We start from the raw sequence: 18,592 nt of genomic DNA, 5'->3' as shown, positions 1-18,592 counted from the left end.
GACTAGATAGGTCTTTAAAGCCCACTGGTTACATTCACTCCTTAGGTGGCTGGGAATGGCTATGAGACACCCTATTCCACTACAAGCAAACTGTGATGCTTTCACAACATTCCCAACTAATGCTGCCCGAGGGAGCAATGAGAGACTAAGGACAAGAAATAAACTGCACTGTGCCATGTGACAAATAACATTATCCCTGGGGTGCTGAGCTGTCTCCATAATTACATGTTTGACTGTAAACTAGAAGAGAAAAGCTAAACATCTTACTCTGGACTAAGGCCTCAGGGTCACCAGTGGGGTAGAAGCATGAGCAATGGCAACAAGTGCTGCAAGCTGGTTTTTTCCAGCTGACTTCCTAAAAACATGAGGAAGCGGCACAAATACCTTGCTAATATGATAGATCTCGAGACAGAACGTCCAGATGTATAAAGTGCATATGAGGACAGTCTGTATCAAAGAATGCAGTAGCTTACACATCATTAGGACCAGACCATGCGTGTAAGCACCTAAATAGGTGGATGAAACAACACAAAGGGATCACAGGAATATTAACTAATCCATATGAAGACAGCATTTTTTCCAGTTGTGCCTGGACTCTGTTGCATGCTACAAGAATGCAAAGAGTATTTTTGTCCAATAGGAAGTGTATGTAAAGATCATCATGACTTATCTACTGCTGTACCCTATTCAGCTGAAGGTAATCTTATGGTGCCATTGTAATCCTTTCACTATTAAACATAGGTGAGCTTTGTTTAAATTCATAACCCAGGCTATTGTACCAGCCTGAACTATTGCGGTACTGCCACAAGGGACAATGACATACAAATATTGTATGAGCAGTTATGTACATCACAACATATAAAAAGAACAGGCTACAAATATTGGCATCTAACAGCAACATAAAAAAGGTGAAGACTTGCCATACATTTAAATCAAAGAGAAATCGGCTCCCTTGGGAAGTCAAAGCTAGGAAATAAACCCAATATTTTTAATAATAGGAGTCCAAAGGTAGGTTCACAAATCTATACTCAGTTGACTGCCTGGTTTTCAAACATTCTGGATGCCTAGCTATGCCTGTTGAGGACAATGGAGAGAGCGGAATTTTATGGAGAGCCATTTTACACCCCCTCCCCAACCTTTATACGATGAGAACAGTGTAAGCAAGCTGCAGTGTGCCGCAGAACCCAGCCCATTGATTTCTATTTAATTTATCAAGACCTAGTAATCACTCATTATTATTTGTATTACTGTAGTCTGTAGAGGCCCCTGTCAAGATCAGAGCTCCATTGTACTGGTCACTGTACATACATATAGGAATGGACAATCTCTGGCCCAGGGAAATAGAGGCACAAAATGGGAAAGTCACAGAGCAGGCCAGCAGCACAGCCAAGAATGGAACCCAGCTCTTTTGAGTTCCAGAGCACACTGTGCCTTTTAAGACTCATGGTGCTAAACCTTTGACATAAGAAAGCTCATTAAATCTAAAAAGACTGCATAATTTTCCTATACTATGGTATGGTTGAGGCAGGTCAATTATAAAGGTGAATGGACTGCCATATATTTGAATACTGATATGACCATTTTGTCTACAAATAGAGATTAAAATTTTGAACAACATTTTATTAATTTTTTAAATAGAAAGAATAATGAAATAGGAATTAAACTTTTTAACTCTGAAGATAAGAGAGAGGAATTTCACAGATACCAAGTGTTAATGCAGGACCTTCCATAGGAAATTCTCAGCTTGAGGTGCAATAAACAAATTACATCCATTAAAATTCTGAATGTTTTAGAGTACAGACATATCCTCTAGCAATAGTGGGTATAGAAAAGTGTTTCCATACTCTTGGTGATAGATAGATAGATAATAGAACTCCATTAAATGAAGCCAACAGGACACAATGCACTCCTTTGTGTAAACTTGAGCAGCCCATGAACTGCTCTGACTTTGTCTCAGCTGCCTGTGGCCCCAGGGTCCTGATGTGGCAGGCAAGAACAATGAAAGCATGGTGGCACTTCAGCCAGAATCTAGATGTATTGGCAACCACCTCGCTATGCTGATGTGCTGCCCCTTTGCTACCCAGGGATTCCTCCAGCTCTAGAGGAATTGCCAATGAGGCAGTTTTGCCAGCTTTTCTCCTGTTTGCACCATCTGTAGATGGCATCAAACAGAAATGGGATCCAGAATTGGGTCCATTGATTTCAATGGAAAGCATCAACAGTGTGAGTAAGGACAGTGTAGGGTATTTTTGCTATTCTGCATTTACTTCTCCCAGAAGCTTGCTGATTTTCATCTAAATGGCTGGTCTTCTCTCATGCTACCTGACCTCTTTATGTTGCATATGCTGCTGTGCATCTCTAGTAACTATGATTCAGTGGCCTGAAAATGGAAACATTTTTGGTATTTGCAATGTACAGTGTGCACGTTTCTCTCTCATCTCTGGGTGCCTGAAGAAATTAAAACAGGTCAAACAACAGAGCATAATTATAGCCATCAATGTATCAACTATAGTGCATACACTGAGATTAGACCAGACATGATGCTTTCATCAGAGGCATCAAAGTCAAGTATGAATATAAATAATAAATAAATAAAGCCTGAATACTCACCTGACTGTCACAAAAAGGGATTTTCCCACTCTCAAACATTTGTGTCATTAATGTCTCTGTGGGAATCAACCAACTGGAGAGCCCTTTCCTACAAAACCTCATCAAGCGTAATTAGTTGCCTTAGTAGTAAGTCTAACTGCTCCAACATCAGATTCTCTAGTAAGTTTAACATACTGACAAAGATAGTAAGGCACCATTGGAATTTGTGTTAGGACTGCTGAGAGTTTATTTACAGTTCTAGTGATGGGCAGTCTAATGATTTAAAGCAGTGGCCTGACAGATGAGCCTACTAAGTTTTATTCTCAGCTCAGGCAATGACTTACTATATGACTTTTGACAAGTCACTTAGTAGTTCAGTGATCTCTCTTTTAACATTGGTATATTTGTATTTGATATACCTACCTCACAGGGATTTGGGCAGGCTTAATTATTGTTGGTAAAGTGTTTCGGGATGTTCAGATGACAGGCTCTGTTGAAGTGCAAAGTGTTATCAGATGTGTTAATGTTGCTTCCATCTGTCTTATGCAGTGTTTTCTGAGCTTCTCTTCAAAGTCATCATTTAAAGAAAATTCCAAATGACAGTAGCTGAGCTGAGAACACTTTGTAGGCACATTTTTTTAACTTGCCAATAAGGCTAACATAAAGCACATCAAATAAAACCGTGTCAGTGTGGAGAGGCTTAGGCTCAACGATCAGAATGGTTGTATCCACAGTTTTTGAAGGGGTGAAAACTTGTCTCCTTTATTTGTCTTCCAGTTCATGGCTAAGCAAGTGGCATGGAAATTCCCTTCAACATTTGAAGTGTCTTCTAAAAATTCAACCTAAAATTGTAAAGTGGACCAACACATTCTTTTTCAGAAATAAGGGTATAGGAACATGTCTGGCTGCCCGATGGAACCGCTATGTGCTATTATATTGAAGTCCTGGGCAAGTTCCAGAGATGAAGCTTTTGGCTGCTTGATATTCAAATATCAGCTATTGATCAGCTTAAGCTGGCTTGCTCTTGAGTAAGGTAACTCACCCAACACTCCCAGCTAGACAGAATTATGAATTTTGTGTTCATCAGAAGAGGGCAAAATAGAGGACTGGATGGCTCAGGAATTTGGTAATGATAAAGTGGTTACCATTTTAAAAGCAACTTTTACCACTTTCCGGCAGTTTCCACTATCTCAGAAGCTGTGTTGTAGTATCATTTCCTATTCTAAAGATTGAGAACTACTATTTAATAGAACCTAGGCCTTTGGCTCAAGTATGACCCAGGGAAATGGTGACTGAAAGCTGCTACTGTCTGATGGCTGTTTGATAGTGGTCTCAGATGTCCACATCACAATGGAAATTAATGATTTGCTTCTTTGCTAGGATTGCCAGGAGTGTGCAAAAGAATTAATGGGTATGGAGAATGATCTATGCTCCAACCTCTAGTTACGATTCAGATATTGATATGGCAATGTGGGGAAACTTCCACTTCTATCTGTGCCATAACTGTTCTACAGCTAGACGGTGCTGTCACTTATACGATCTTTCCCTAGAGAGAGAAAGAGGTAGGAAAGGGTTTAGTGATGATGAAACTATATGGAGTCTGCCTCCAACTAAAGGCATCTCAGTTTGACTTTGTGCAGTCATAGAGACATTTCAGTGAGAAAGGAACAGCTGAAGACATACCACACCCAACATTCTGCTGTGTTTATAATCCCATTTGCTAATAAGATCTCAAAACACAAACTGATAAGAACAGAGTTACTGATGTTGAACTTGTCACTGTTTATCTATAAAGGTGTGATGGGTTAATTGCATGAAGATGGGCGTGTGCCCATACAAATCTCTCTGGGGGAGAGTCACACTGTTGTGAAGCATTTGGAAATCTTGGCTGATCTGGAAATTTATAATCCAGTTGTTCCATATCACAAAAGCATACCATGCCCTTTTGCAAATAAAATGGGAACTCAGAACACTGTTGGCTCCTGTACAACAAAATCATCAGCCTTTTCAGCCAACATCACAATACAGAAATTATAACTTCATGTCCAACCAATCAAATTTGCAAGAATGCTAAAATGGATTTTGTGAAACTTTTGATTTTTTTTCCAGTGTGTTGATTTTCCACAGAAATTTCCTTGTGGAAGTAATACATGAATTACACAATTACATTACCAGATAACAGTTCATAACACTAGTAGTTTCCAATCCAATAAAAAAAATAAAGGGGACTAGTATGGCCTCCACTCAGGCTCCTACATGCTATTCCAGTGGTGTAAAGGAGATACTACCAGCCTGGGGATAATTCCTCTGGTTCAGGACAATGTAGGATTTACATGAGTAGCCTGACATTGCCTCCTTTCCAGCCCCAAGTATAGGGTGTGCCTGGTTTTAGGAGGGGGGCATGTATACAGTGATCTGCATTACAAGGAGTTCTGGGCTTTAAAGCGGCCCATAGGCAGTCACAGTAATGCTGCCATAAATTAGACCAGCCCCTGGGGCCACAATGTGCATCGGGGCCACAATGACTCCCACCCAGTTTAGGCAGAATCTAGGTGGTATAAAAATACGTTTGCCACTCTCCCACCCTGCCTCTGAGCTATGCCTTTTTGGTAGGACTATCCCTGGAAATTCAGTACAGAATCAGCTTCAATATTTGTATAGGTACTTTCTAAACTTTAGTGAGTAACACATGAATGTGAAACCAGCTTTATATTACAGAATTGAGATAGGGTAGTCATTTTTCTTTTGCAGTATAGACAATGCAAGCTGTGTCCTGCCATAGTGAACTTAAGGTGATCAGTTTGATCTAATCCACATGCGCCAAAATCACCCTGGTGAAGGGGGCCCTCTGTATTATTCAGGACTTATGGCAGTGTTTCATGAGCAATGGAGACATAGGATCAGCCACACAGGGCGATCTCTGTACCCATTGCATACACGAAAGGCACTTTACTGAGGGCAGGCTGAGGGGCAGAGGGCCTTAGAACTGCAGTTGTGTGGAATTCGTGGCCCTAATATGACCCCAACCAAAATCACTTTGTTAGTGTGTGATGGGGCATGCCTCACCACTGCAGCACCTCCTGCTGGCTGTCCGGGGAATTAGCGCTGCACCCTCTTCTGGTGGTGTCTCGCCCGCTGTCACCTCTGTTCCTGGACCCATGTCATTCCCAGGACCGCGGCATCCTCTTCAGTGACACTGCCCTCCAGCTGTGCCAAACTCTATGTTCCCCCCCTTCCGGGGGGACCTGCAGTCTACTGTCCAGCCATTTCCTTCAGTGGCAAACTGCAGTCCACGGTCTAGCCCCTTCCTTCAGTGGCTCCAGCATCCTCCTCACCCTTGTGATCCCTGCAGCCTGCCAGGAGCTGCCATTAACTCCTTGGGTCTCTGCCTGCAGCATTGCTCTGCCCTTCTATGATTGGCTGCCTCCTGAGCAGCCTCCCTAGAGCTGCTTTTAACCCCTTTTCTGCCAGTGTGGGGCAGACGCCCCATCACACTGTGTTAAAGTTATGTGTTCATGAGTAGCGTTGTCAACTCGAGATTTTATCGTGAGTCTGGCAATATTTGGCAAGTTTCAGAAAGCCCCAGCTTTTGGAGTCAAGTGATTAAATGAGAATCTCAGCTTTCATTTTTTTTAAATGTAAGATTCTAGCAAAGAAAAGCTTGAAAATGTGACCTCAGTGCACTGTGAAGGCCCAAAACCAGGAGATAAAGAACCCAACATTTATTTATTTTTAACTTCATGATTTCAAAGCCAATCTCACAGATTTTTTTAGGGCTAACTCAATTCTTGAAATCATGAGATGTCATGTCCTCGAAGTAAAACAGCTTGTAGCTTTCAGGGAAGCTTAGGGAGCTGACTTCTCCTCACCACAGAAGGTGTGAGTATGAAAGTCAAGCTACTTGAGAGGATTTGGGGGAACAGGGAGGTGTTTGTGTATACATATATGCAGTTGTGTCCGTGTGTGCGTGCACTTCTGACCTAGAAGCTGGGGTGGAACTCTGGTGTTTGGATAAACTGCAGTGGTTGACGTCTGTGGTTTGTGCTGTGTGAAGAAGCAAACTGTGGGTTAAACATGAAGGAATTTTCTGCTGTAACATCAATGTTGATTATATAGACTGTTGTAAGGTTGCCATGTGGCTGAGCAAAGGTTCTGCTCTGTTTATTATGAGTGGGTGTGGCTGTGTATACATGTGCTTTTTTGGAAAATATATCAAAAAGACATTTTCTTTCTCTGTAGAATTTCCATTGAGCTCACAGGGGCAGCACAGAATATGCTCAGACATTCTTCTCAATTGAATTGAATTTACAGTAACTTCAAAAAATAAATGGTAAATAAGACAGTTTTGATGTGCACACTGCCTGTCCAGTTACAATGGTCACAACACACAGTAGCTGGAAGCACATAACTTCATGGAGAGAACCTGTGAGCTGGTGGATCTTGGCTGGAGAGGATACAGGCTCAGGGGGACCAAGGGAGGGGATCTGGGTAGGGCAGACTCATGGGGGAGGCAATAGAGGATCAAGGCAGAGCCTTGTGCTGAAATTGGGCTTGGGTACACAGGCAGAGGAAGCATCTTTGGGAGAGGAGGATGAGGTGTGATTGGAAGAGGGAAAGGCTATTTATGGGAGAATAGGTCTGTGGGAAGAAGGAGAGGAAACTGAGGGTTGGGAGAGGCAATGCTTTTTGGGTGATGAGGAGAAACTGAAATAAAGGAGGAGGAGTGAATGAAGGGTGGTTGGGAGAGTGAGAAGTTTGTGAACTTATTGAGGTGGGAGGTAGGAGGGAAGAAGGAAACATACTACTGGGGAGGACCTTGGGGGTGCTCATGGTACTATGAGGATCTGTGTGAGTGTCCACTTCTGACTTCTAATTTTTTTATTAAAGTTATTCGAGTGTCCTTTTTACACAAAACATACCTAACTTATATTGCCCTTAATAATCTACACGCAGAGATACAGTTTTAAAAATGACTCTACAAGCTGAACTGAAATGCTTTTTGCTTAAATGACTCAGTGATGGGCACACTAGAAATACCTGGATTATGGCTAGGAAAAGGGCTTTCTGCCTATAGTAGTTTCAGTGTGAAATATTCTCTCATTCTTTTCTTTTCAGAGTATGAAGTCTTCCCACCAGAAGTCTTGGACATTGCGAAGAACTGCAGTGTTTAGAACAAAACTCGTTGTGTGCTATGAGCCTTGAAAGGAATTTTGGAACACAATGTTTACTGGATGTTAGCAGCTACTTGAAATTGAACTTTTTCTATGTGTATACATTACTATCCTTGGATCCCACAGGAATTATACACAGATATCCAGCTTTACTGATGGAAAACATAACAGGGTGCATTTGGCCAAGATCTGTCATTCAGAACTGAGTTCACTGCTGGGGTGGGGGGGGGGTTAGAGGGTCATACAGTGTTGACTGGACGTTCATTGGATAACACCCCCACTTCTACAAACCATCGGTATTGTAGACAAAGCCTACCTCATTACCTCACCCTACTTCATTTCTTTTTCATTTGGTATATGCTTCCTCATGATGACAAAAGGTAAGTGGAGGTTGCCTCAACTGCATAAAATATTCTCACACAGGACCTGATCCTATTCCCACGGGAGTTATTGGCAAAATCCTATTGAATCTAAGGGGAACAAGATTGGGCCTAAATCATCAAACCATATAGGGCTAGCTTGCTCATGTGGTGGAGCATTTACTTCCACAAGCAGACCCATTGAAGCTAGTGAGTAAATGTTCACCAGAGTGAGTAAGGGATCTCCAACCTGGCCTCTGATTACATTGGCTGAAAAGGGTCTTCCTCAGCAACTTGGACAAAGGTCTAATAGAAGTCAGTAAGATACCAATACACTATCAAGGCCTAAAGAGTCCTGAAGAGTTTTATTCTATAACCTTCCTTTTAGACTCTGCCAGGACTGCAGCTGTGTGATGCTTACATGATTTCATCATTTGATTTCACCCCTCTTCTGCATGGCTGAGATATATTCAGCTCTTCTCCCTTGTTCTGCGTGGCTGAAATATATTCATCTCCTTAACTTAGTCCTTCACAATCATTACAGATATCCCTATACACACCGAAGCAAAGTGGACTTTAAGTTGTGCATCATCCCCAACGTCTGCTGCTTATCATTTGGAAAATAACAATTTGATTTTGTTCTTCAGGTCTCAGTATTTTAATCAACTCTTCATTGTTCTCCAACTCCCATGACTTTTTGCTTCCGTGAACTTAGACCCTTAGTGAGCATTTAAGTAGCCATTCATTACATGTATGAAAAAGTGTTTTCAATCTAAAGAAAGAGGTAATTATCTAAATGCACCTCAGACACAAGAGAACGGCAATTCAGTTCCATATGCACATGTCTTGGTCTCGAGGAAGTGTCTATCAGATAAATTGGGGGGTTTTCATTATATTTCAATTCCTGACAAGTAAGGAGGGTTCTCACCTGCCTTAATTTCTGCACTGCCTGTCTGATCAGGACAGCACAAATCCCCCCTATGCCTAGGGCCAAAGTGGCTTTACATTTCTGGATCCTGGGGTTTCCATGTGCCAGTCTGGACACCAGGATATGTTAGAGTACCCTGATCTCTGCTCTGACTTACACCCAGCTGCCCACAGAACCAAGAAGGTGTTCCAGCAGCTGGGGATAGCAAAGCAACTTATCCATGCCTTGCTTCTTGCCTCCTGGAAACATCCCATGAATCAAGAACCTAGGAAGGAGGGATGGCAAAATGGTGCTATGGCAACTATTTGCCACCCAAGAATTGCCCTTTCACCGGAGTATCCTCAGGCCCCCAGTTAGCCAGTTTTCTGCTGCTTTGCAGCCCCAGAGCAAGAGTCAATCAGTGCAACGTGGCTAAAGTTGGACACCTGGAATTAGAGGTCTGGCCCTAAATGACTTCCATAAGGTCACATAGCAATTTGTAATGCTGAGGATAGAATCCAGGTCCCCTGATTCCCAGTCCACTGGACTATATTGCTTCCTGAAGGAATAAAAATCCCTAGATAACTTACTAATGAATCAAAAATAAAGAAAAGGGAGCATTTCCAAATATTCAGTACTAAATTACATTTTTTATATTTAGTAGTGACTAATTATAGCCTTATATCACTAAATAGATACAATCAGTATCTTTAAATATAAAAGCTAACAATATTACAGTTGAGGTTTTAAGACACACAGTTTTGCTTCCACTGAAGTCAAAAATAAAACTCCTACTGACCTCAATGGGAGCTGGGTTGAGGCTTTAAACAGAGGTGAGCATAGGGTCATATATTACCCTTCTTTGTGCTTTCTTTGTTTTGCAGGTATTTGTTTCTTGTTTGTATTTGTGTTTACATTTTCCCAGGCTCTTTTAGTGCCTCAGGAAGTCATTTATGGGGCCATGATAATATAACACATTATTATAGCCCCATAAATTACTCCTTGAGGCGCTACAAGAGCCTGGGAAAATGTAAATACAAACACAATTATACAGATACAAAGAGTGCATTTGATTGAACAAAAGTTGGGAAATACTGATGATGAAAAATGCAATAATTAAAAAAATTGGAAAAGTACTTTGCAATTTATTTGCTTTTTCTTTAATTCAAGAGAGAAAATAACTGTCCTGCAGTCAAGCCCTTCCAAGAATTTTTTGTTCGTTTGCTAATGGACGACAAGTAGTGCCCTCTTGTTGTATTGAGAGTTCCAACTGTTATCTGTATTGACATGAAGACCCAATGAGATCTATATGAAAAACCAGTGAAGCTAGCTAAATGACAACAATATATTTACTTATTGCATTATTTAGAAAACCTAAATATTTAAAATCTAGGTAATGAATATTTAATGACATCTTAAATAGTACACAGACCACATAGTAAAGAGAAATACACTATCTATTGTACTTATATAACCCCTGTTACCATAGTATCTGAGAGCTTTACAATCTTTAATGTATTTATTACAGCTAGTTAGAGAATCAAAATCCCCTCAAAAATTTCTTTTTTTAAACAAATTCCCCCCCAAGGCATGAGAAAATGTCAAAAATATGAAGTTTTTCACAGGAAGGGATTTCAAGAAAAACTGCTTTTCGGGAGAACTAAAACAGAATGTTTCAGCTGCCTGCCTGGAATGCCTTTGGAAAATTTTGGTTTTGAAAAAAGGGTTTTTTTGGAGGGAAGAATCATTCCTAACAGAAATTCCTGCCCATCTCTAGTACCCCTGTGAGGCAGAGCAGCACTGTTATCCCCACTTTGCTGAGGATAATAGAACTCCATCTCTAGTACCCCTGTGAGGCACAAAGAGATTAATTGTCTTGCACAAGATCACACAGGAAGTCTGTAGTAGACCAGGGAATTGAACCAAGGTCTTTTAAGTGCTAGCATAGCACTGCAGCCACAGGACCATCCTTTCTGTCTTGGACAGATTTCTGGCTCTGCTACAGTTCCTGCAGGTTCTACCATGGGAGGGCATGATAGATTCATTCTCCTCAGCCAGAACCTCTCTCCTTAACTTGGCCTGTGTTCCCCGCATGACCTGAATCCCATTCCCTCTTTCACACTGGGACATGACAGGTCACCTTGAAGAATGAGGCCAGGGAAGATGTAAACTATATTAACCCTAATATGTGGCATTGGTTCAATATTGACTCAAAAGGCAGTATGCCACCTAATGACTCCCACACCAACTCCCATCCAAGTCTGGCCCTATTTAGCCTGTGAGATCTGAGGCAATCCCAGAAAAAGGTTGTATTGCCATAAATAGTCTCCATTTTAAGTTGTAATCATGTTATATTAGTTCATAAGAAGTTTTGTACTCAGAAGTTAATCTCTGAACACTTAGACTAATGTCTACAATAAAACAAATGTCTCCATGTTAATCCCAGAAACAATAACAACAAAAATAGGCCCATGTCAGTTGTTTCCAAAAGTTTCCTTGACTGCTTGGTCCTAGAGGTTATGGATTTCAGAGGGAAGTGTTGATGTCAATTACATTAACACTAATAACGGGTGCTCTGGGACTGACCCCTGGTGTATTCATCAATAGGCGGTGCTCTTGAGCCTGAATCTGTTATCAATCAATACACAAATCAAACATTGGGAAAGGAATCCTAGGATTTGTCTTGTATAATGTTATAGAATTAATTATTGGTTATAAAATATTACCCTGGCTATGCTGCTGCTGTTGTAGGGTTTGGGAAAGGTATCGTTCCACTTGCAGAAAAAGACATGAAAAGTAGGTGAACACAATTTTGATCAGATGGGACATTCAAGGATGGATACAGCTGCTGGAAACATGAGGCAGATTGTCCGCCCCACAGTGAAGAGGGAACACTGAAGGGAGCTCATTGTGGCTCCTTGATCTTCAGTCAACTGGCCACAATGCAAGTTAGAGATACACAGGAGCAGCTCTGACTTACACCTCCGATGTACTAATGTCTACAAGGGGAAGATGGAACGTCCATGATGGGCATTCTGGGAGAGGGAAATGAGCCCGACAGGGAGGAGAATGGGGTGTGGAAGAGCAGAATTCCACTAAGCTCAACTCTCCACTAATGTAAGGTCCCTGATAAAAAGGAAATGGTACAGCCTCAGAATTCTCTAGACCCATCTCCTCCGATCCCCTTTTGCCAAGAGTGGGGTGGAAGCAGGAAGAATTACTGTCTCTGCCAATGGAGAATTCCCCTGCAAAGGGGCAGTTCTTCAGTCACCACCGGATGACCATTCAGTGCAAGCTGGGCTAAGCAGACCAGAGAATCTGACCCAGACTTATTTAGGCCACTAAAATTATGGGCCCAAAACTGTAATCCTTATACTCATACAAGCAGTCCCATTGCCTTTAACAGGGTTACTCATGTGATTTAGGATTGCAGAATTGGACCCCCTTACTCTAAAAGCCTTTACCAAGGTAGTAATACAATCCAAACTCCCCCCCACACACACACTTTTTTCTGAAAGCATTTAAAGTAGTTAAATTAAAACAATGTATTTTTCTAACAAGTCATTTACTCATCCTGATTTATTAAAAGGCAAGGAGGTGAACTGTTAAGGACATCATAAATTTTATACTATCAATATAATAAGCATAAATCCACTTTAATATTAATTTAAACTGTGCTGAAATGATAAATATCAGCTTTTATTAAATGGCTGTTTTTCTAAAAAATAATAAATTTTAAAGAGGATATTACTTTCCAAAAACTGAGAACAATGAGGTTTTTTTTTCTTCGATGAGGATATGTTCAGTAACATTTAAACAAGTGAGACATTTGATTTACTGCAGACTGTAGACTGAGCGTTTTAAGTGATTGTTTTCATTTCAGAGGTTTTATAAAGAAGCTACCTTACCATTAAGTTCAAAAGCAGGCATGTGATTAATTTTAAACAAAGTATTGGCAAGTTAAGAGACTGGAGCTGGATAGATATATACACAACTTTTAACCTAAACCACTGGTTTCAGAACTTCTTGCAATAGACCTGCCATGATCAGCTTTCAAAACATATATTTTGCTACAAGATTCAAATAATTATCGTTATTATTTGTCAGTCTTGTCACTATGCAAGACAATAACTCCAAGACCCTACCATGAGGAGATTTCAATCTAGGATCTTAAACATTATTATGCCATGCAGATTCTTAGAGCAAATTATACCAACCTAGCAATAGCGTAAGGTAGAAAGTTTTAGCCTTTTAACAACTGGGCACATGTGTGACAGTTGGTTCAGTTAGTCAATGGATTCATTTAGTGACACAGACTGGATGTTCTGTAAATTTAATACTTCCTAGATAAAGCATCATAGATTTGAAAAGGATTCATAATTGGTGTCTATGATACACACTGGAACACAGAATATATGGTGTGCAGCAGAAGTCTATTCAAATATCTGTGAGCAAACAAGAATGAGACTAGGAAGGGTGAATAATAGAAATGTAAACTCACTGAGCATGTAACCTTTGCTTTCTCCCTCTCTCCCTCCCTCTCTCTCCCACCCCCCAAAAACTCCTCACCTTTCCTTGTAATGTCATAATTTTGGGTCCAAACATTCCCACAAAATTATCAGGGTAGAGGAGGCCTTCTGTACCTAAATCCTATGTGGAAGGCAGGTGTTGCCTGCCTTTGTATCAGCATCCCCAGGCCTGGACTCTCCACAGAGCCCTCATGGAGTCAAAAGTCCACAGATGTAGAGAGGATGGGCCAAGAAACCCATATCCTCCTTCCCTGAAGCCTATGGGAAATCCAGAACAAAATTAATTTAGTCAGAGACTACATTAATATTTGCACAACCTCCCTCTTCATTCCCAGAAACTACCCTTATAAAGGTGTCCTGGGAGCCTGTTTTACACAACATGTATGGAAAACATCACAGAAGAGTGAGGTTTAAATTTTCTCCAATTGTCGTAGGGCACTGGGTATAACACTGTGTCCTGGCTAAGTTATACAATGGTCTCCTCTTGCAGTGATGTCACCTTCTTCTTCACAAATATCTTTGTGATAGTGGCAGTGGACAGGTCCATTATCACTTGACTTGCTGGGAGTGAGCCCATTGAATTGCACTGAAACAACCTGAGGTTTTTCAGTCTAAATTACATGTCACATCAGAACTTTCTAAGAACCCTCCAAGCTATGGAGAACCACTGTTCAGATGCTCCTGGCACAACCATGCATAATAGCTTCAAGGGACAGAAAAGCTACTGCCTACATGGATCGTGATCTCTTTCCCTCCCAGCTGGTCTATGGTACAGTAGGGCCACAAAACCTACTTCAGCTTTTGGGGTAGGATCTCCACCAGCCAGCTGGGTTATTCAGGTTGGGCACTGGACAGAGAATTTGGGCCTATAAACAAGGGCTAGAATATGTGCCTGCTGTGTGGTCTGTCAGTATCATGGATGTGGAGAAGCTATTCTCCTTGAAGACAACAGTGAGGAAATGGTTTGCTAGGGTACAAAAGTAAATATTACTGACTAAGCCAGAACATCAAACTCATTCAATGGAGAGAGAGAGAATTTTATTTTAAATTATAGTTCAGAGGCCAACATGCAAATATAGGATGCCATACTGTTCTTAATCCTCAATGGAGCTCCTACTGATATCAGTGGAAGATTTGCAGAGACACCCAGCATAGAATCTTGCCTTTATGTAAGTAACTATACTTTTAGTTGCTTTCATTATTACTATTAGCTGCTCGGGATCTTATTGCTATATCCAGAACCACTCAGAAAGAACATCTGCTCTCCTTTAGGACCACTGCCCTTTGTTTCACTTTCTTCTCCATCCTCCTTTCTCTGTTTCTCTCGCTCCTCTATATCTTTGTATATAGGTGTCCTCTGTTCTTCCCCTGCAGCAACTCCCAAGTCCCGCCTCCTCCTAGATCTCATCTGTTAAAATGATCAGCAGTTAATTTAACATGAGCATTAGCTATTTATCGTTAATATGCCAATCAGATTAATGGTAGTAGAAAAGTTCACACCCTTTGAAGTCATTGTTTCAGGCTGTCTGCAGATTTAGGAAGACAGCGCTGCATCCATTACATTCAGGTCATATTAGAAGGTTATTTTTGCAACCACAAGGACTAAAAACTGAATTAATTTAAACAAAAGTTAAAAATCAGTCAATCAGGATCAGAAAAGAATGTATCTTTTCAGCCACATAAATACATCAAGCTAGCTGACATCTACCCTGTGTGGTGAGCATTAAGCTTTTTTGCACTTTTTAGATTCCTACAGTTTCACTACTTGGATTTGGTTAAACAGATTTAGAACAGCTTTGCTCCAAATGTGTGTTACCTTTACAACCACAATAGAACCAATCTTTGTTAAAACAAACATAATACCATGTGAGTTAAAAACTTCAGATTAAATGTCCTAACATTGTACCACATCAGTCCCCAAAGTGGGTCTATTCTTTCTTTTTATTTGTAAAACAGCTCTAAAATCCTATTGCATTTCTGTACAAAGTAAACTGATTTTTATTACATTCTTTTGATCTCCCCTTAAAGGGAGGAATCCCAAGAAGACTATTTTTTCCTGCGATACATTTTTGTAATACTTTCTTTCTAGAGATCATCCAAATCTTCTAAGTCAATACTTCAGAGTTCAACAGTGCTCATCTTCTATGATAATTATAAAATATACATTGATTTTAGCAGATGGCAAAATGTTTCATGAGAGAAGATACAGTACCACAGCCCCCTTACTCCAGCTGGTTCTGGTTTATATCTAGCTGTCAGTCTTTATTTGTGTGCACTCTTTTTAATACATTGTTTAAATATACAGTAAGGTTGCAGCTTGTGCAGTGGTATAAATATCAGACACCTAGAGTAGGTGACCACAGCTCTGTTCCATTACCAAGTTTCCTACTCTGGACCAGCACAGAATTTCAGCTCAACTGGGGATGTAATCAGAGTTTTAAAAAATTTGATTTGCCTCATTTTTTGATAATGGTGCATAAAATGAAAGAACAAAAAGAAGCATCCACTTTAGAAAGTGTTTTCTAAATTGTGGCTGGGGAATTTGATTGAATGTTCAGTGAATTCAAAATGGTAAAACTCTACTTGAGGAAAATCTTTCCTTGCAGAGTTGTGAGGAGGAGAAAGGGGGGTTGTTTGAGGTGAAAGGTGGTGAATGCTCCCATCAGCAAATACTCTTCCAGAAAGCATCCTCCCTTCAGGCAATGGATCAAAAAAGCATAGTTAGAGAAAAAGGGTGTGCAAGGATATTTTAAAAATCTCACAAGGAATAAATGAAAGAGATTTTATTATATAACAAAATGCCTGGTCTTTACTCAAAGTAGTTTTATTGATCTCAGAGAGATTTACTCATAAAAAACTATTCACCTATTCACATGACTTTGGGTTGCAGGATAAAGCCCTCAGAGGGCACTCTTGTTAGGTAATGTACTGTAAAAATGAAAATATGAATATGAATTTCTGTAATGTTCTCTAACATACTTCCCTATGAAGTTCAACGCTACACAACCTTTTTTTAAGCTTTTCTATAGTATCACTCCGTTGGTTACTAAATAGTCTAGAACAGTTTATATTGACTCCAGAGACAGCTGTTGGGGGGGGGGAAATTCCTCATTTCAAGCCAAATATGGAGTTCGTGGCTTAGCTAAGGAATTGGCTACAACCCAAGAATTTGCTAGGTTTTTTTCCTCACATATGAGTTGCCCAATGCCCCCACCCCCAGCTCTAAAGTAATAAAAGGTAAAGCATACCCAAAGAGCTTTCTTTACATAATCATTTCTTTAAATGGACATTGTCAGATCAATCTAGGCCTAAAATTTAGGTTTTGTAAAACTAGGCTTTTACAAAGTATAAAACGAATAGAAAATGTATCATGATTTTTAAAAAAAATATTCCACTGAAAATAGCTGTTTGTATTTAAAGGGGCCCCTGTAGTATTCATGACTCCATGTAATTTTTTGGAGATATCCCATCTCCTAGAACTGGAAGGGACCTTGAAAGGTCATTGAGTCCAGCCCCCTGCTTTCACTAGCAGGACCAAGTACTGATTTTGCCCCAGATCCCTAAGTGGCCCCCTCAAGGATTGAACTCACAACCCTGGGTTTTTTCCCTATTTTGGCCTCTTATCCTACCTCATTTCCACTGGCATTCACTATGTTAAATGTCCAATTGCTACTAAACTTTTGAAACAAAACTTTTGAAACAAACTGTGAAAACTTTTGAAACAAAAAAATCATTTAGCACTTCTGCCATTTCCACATTTTCTGTTCTTGTTTTTCCTCCCTCATTGAGTAATAAGCCTACCCTGTCCTTGGTCTTCCTGTTGCTTCTAATGCATTTGTAGAATGTTTTCTTGTTACCCTTTATGTCTCTAGCTAGTTTAATCTCGTTTTCTGCCTTGGCCTTTCTAATTTTGTCCCTACACACTTGTGTTATTTATTTATATTCATCCTTTGTAATTTGACCTAATTTCCACTTTTTGTAGAACTCTTTTTTGAGTTTCAGATCATTGAAGATCTCCTGGTTAAGCCAGGGTGGTCTTTTGCCATACTTACGATTTTTCCTACGCAGTGACGTAATGGTGAACAGTACATTATATTTTTAGAATTTTCATTTTTAATAATTTGAGGTTCTATTAATGACACATACCAAAATTTAATTTTAAATATATGACATTTACAACCTGATAGACTGTATCCCTTTCAAAGAAAGTGCATTTGTCCTAGTGCTTGAGTTACAACTATTAATGAAGGTGGTAATATAGGACCTGTTTTTCACTAGTCAAATGTCTAGTCTATATCTGGTTGCTGTTGTTGGCATACTCATGATCATTAAAACACAAGAAGCATTGACCAAATTCTTCTCAAGTCAGTAGAAGGATATATGTTAATGAGAAAATCTATATTTGTTACAATAAATATCTCAAATTGAAATTTGTTTGATGGAACATGGGTTCTATAGATTTGCTTTATTGTGCCTGTGTTAGCTCGTGTATGAGAAAAAAGCAGCAAAGCGAAAAAGAACAAAATGTTATTACAACATGACAGAAAATGCAGCCTTGTTAAGAAAACATTGCTCTGCAGGTAGATATAATCAGATCTTGCAGCAAATAGTTTCAACTGATGAGAAACCTGCTGGCAGGAAAAAATGGCTACCAAATAATATTCAATAAAATGGGGGTAGTGCTTAAGGTTAAAAGCAAATCCGCAACTGATAACTTCAAAAGCATGGAACACTGAAAGCAAATAATGCTTAATCCCAGTGATATGAGAGGTATTTTAAAGATTTTTTTCCTTCGACTGGGAATATCTGAGGGGTTATGAATTTTACAAAATATGTTTCTTGAGTGTTCTGGAACATTCTTGATAGAGGAAGTGCACCTGACTGATGTTGGTCAGCAATAAACACTAATTATGATCAGTTATTGTGGAGGGATGCCCCCCTCCCTGCTGCGTCCTGATTCTGGAAGACTATTTCTTAGTCATACACTAAAGCCTCAGAAAACTACCAGATAACTAGAGATTGTGTCCATTCAAATTT

At 40.0% G+C, this 18,592-nt stretch overlaps 1 long non-coding RNA gene across 1 annotated transcript in view; it reads right to left on the bottom strand.

Moving 5' to 3' along the window:
* Window positions 1–14,136, bottom strand: part of LOC122174409 (uncharacterized) — a 32,152-nt gene extending 18,016 nt beyond the window's left edge. The window contains exon 1 of the long non-coding RNA XR_006176159.2: window positions 13,670–14,136. This is a non-coding gene — a long non-coding RNA (uncharacterized LOC122174409). The remainder of the gene's footprint in view (window positions 1–13,669) is intronic.
* Between the last annotated feature and the right edge of the window lie 4,456 nt (window positions 14,137–18,592).

Source organism: Chrysemys picta, chromosome 6, assembly GCF_011386835.1.
Source record: "Chrysemys picta bellii isolate R12L10 chromosome 6, ASM1138683v2, whole genome shotgun sequence".
Lineage (NCBI taxonomy): Eukaryota > Metazoa > Chordata > Testudines > Emydidae > Chrysemys > Chrysemys picta.
Note: the sequence above shows the minus strand (reverse complement) of the source record. Positions and strands in the feature narration are given on the sequence as shown.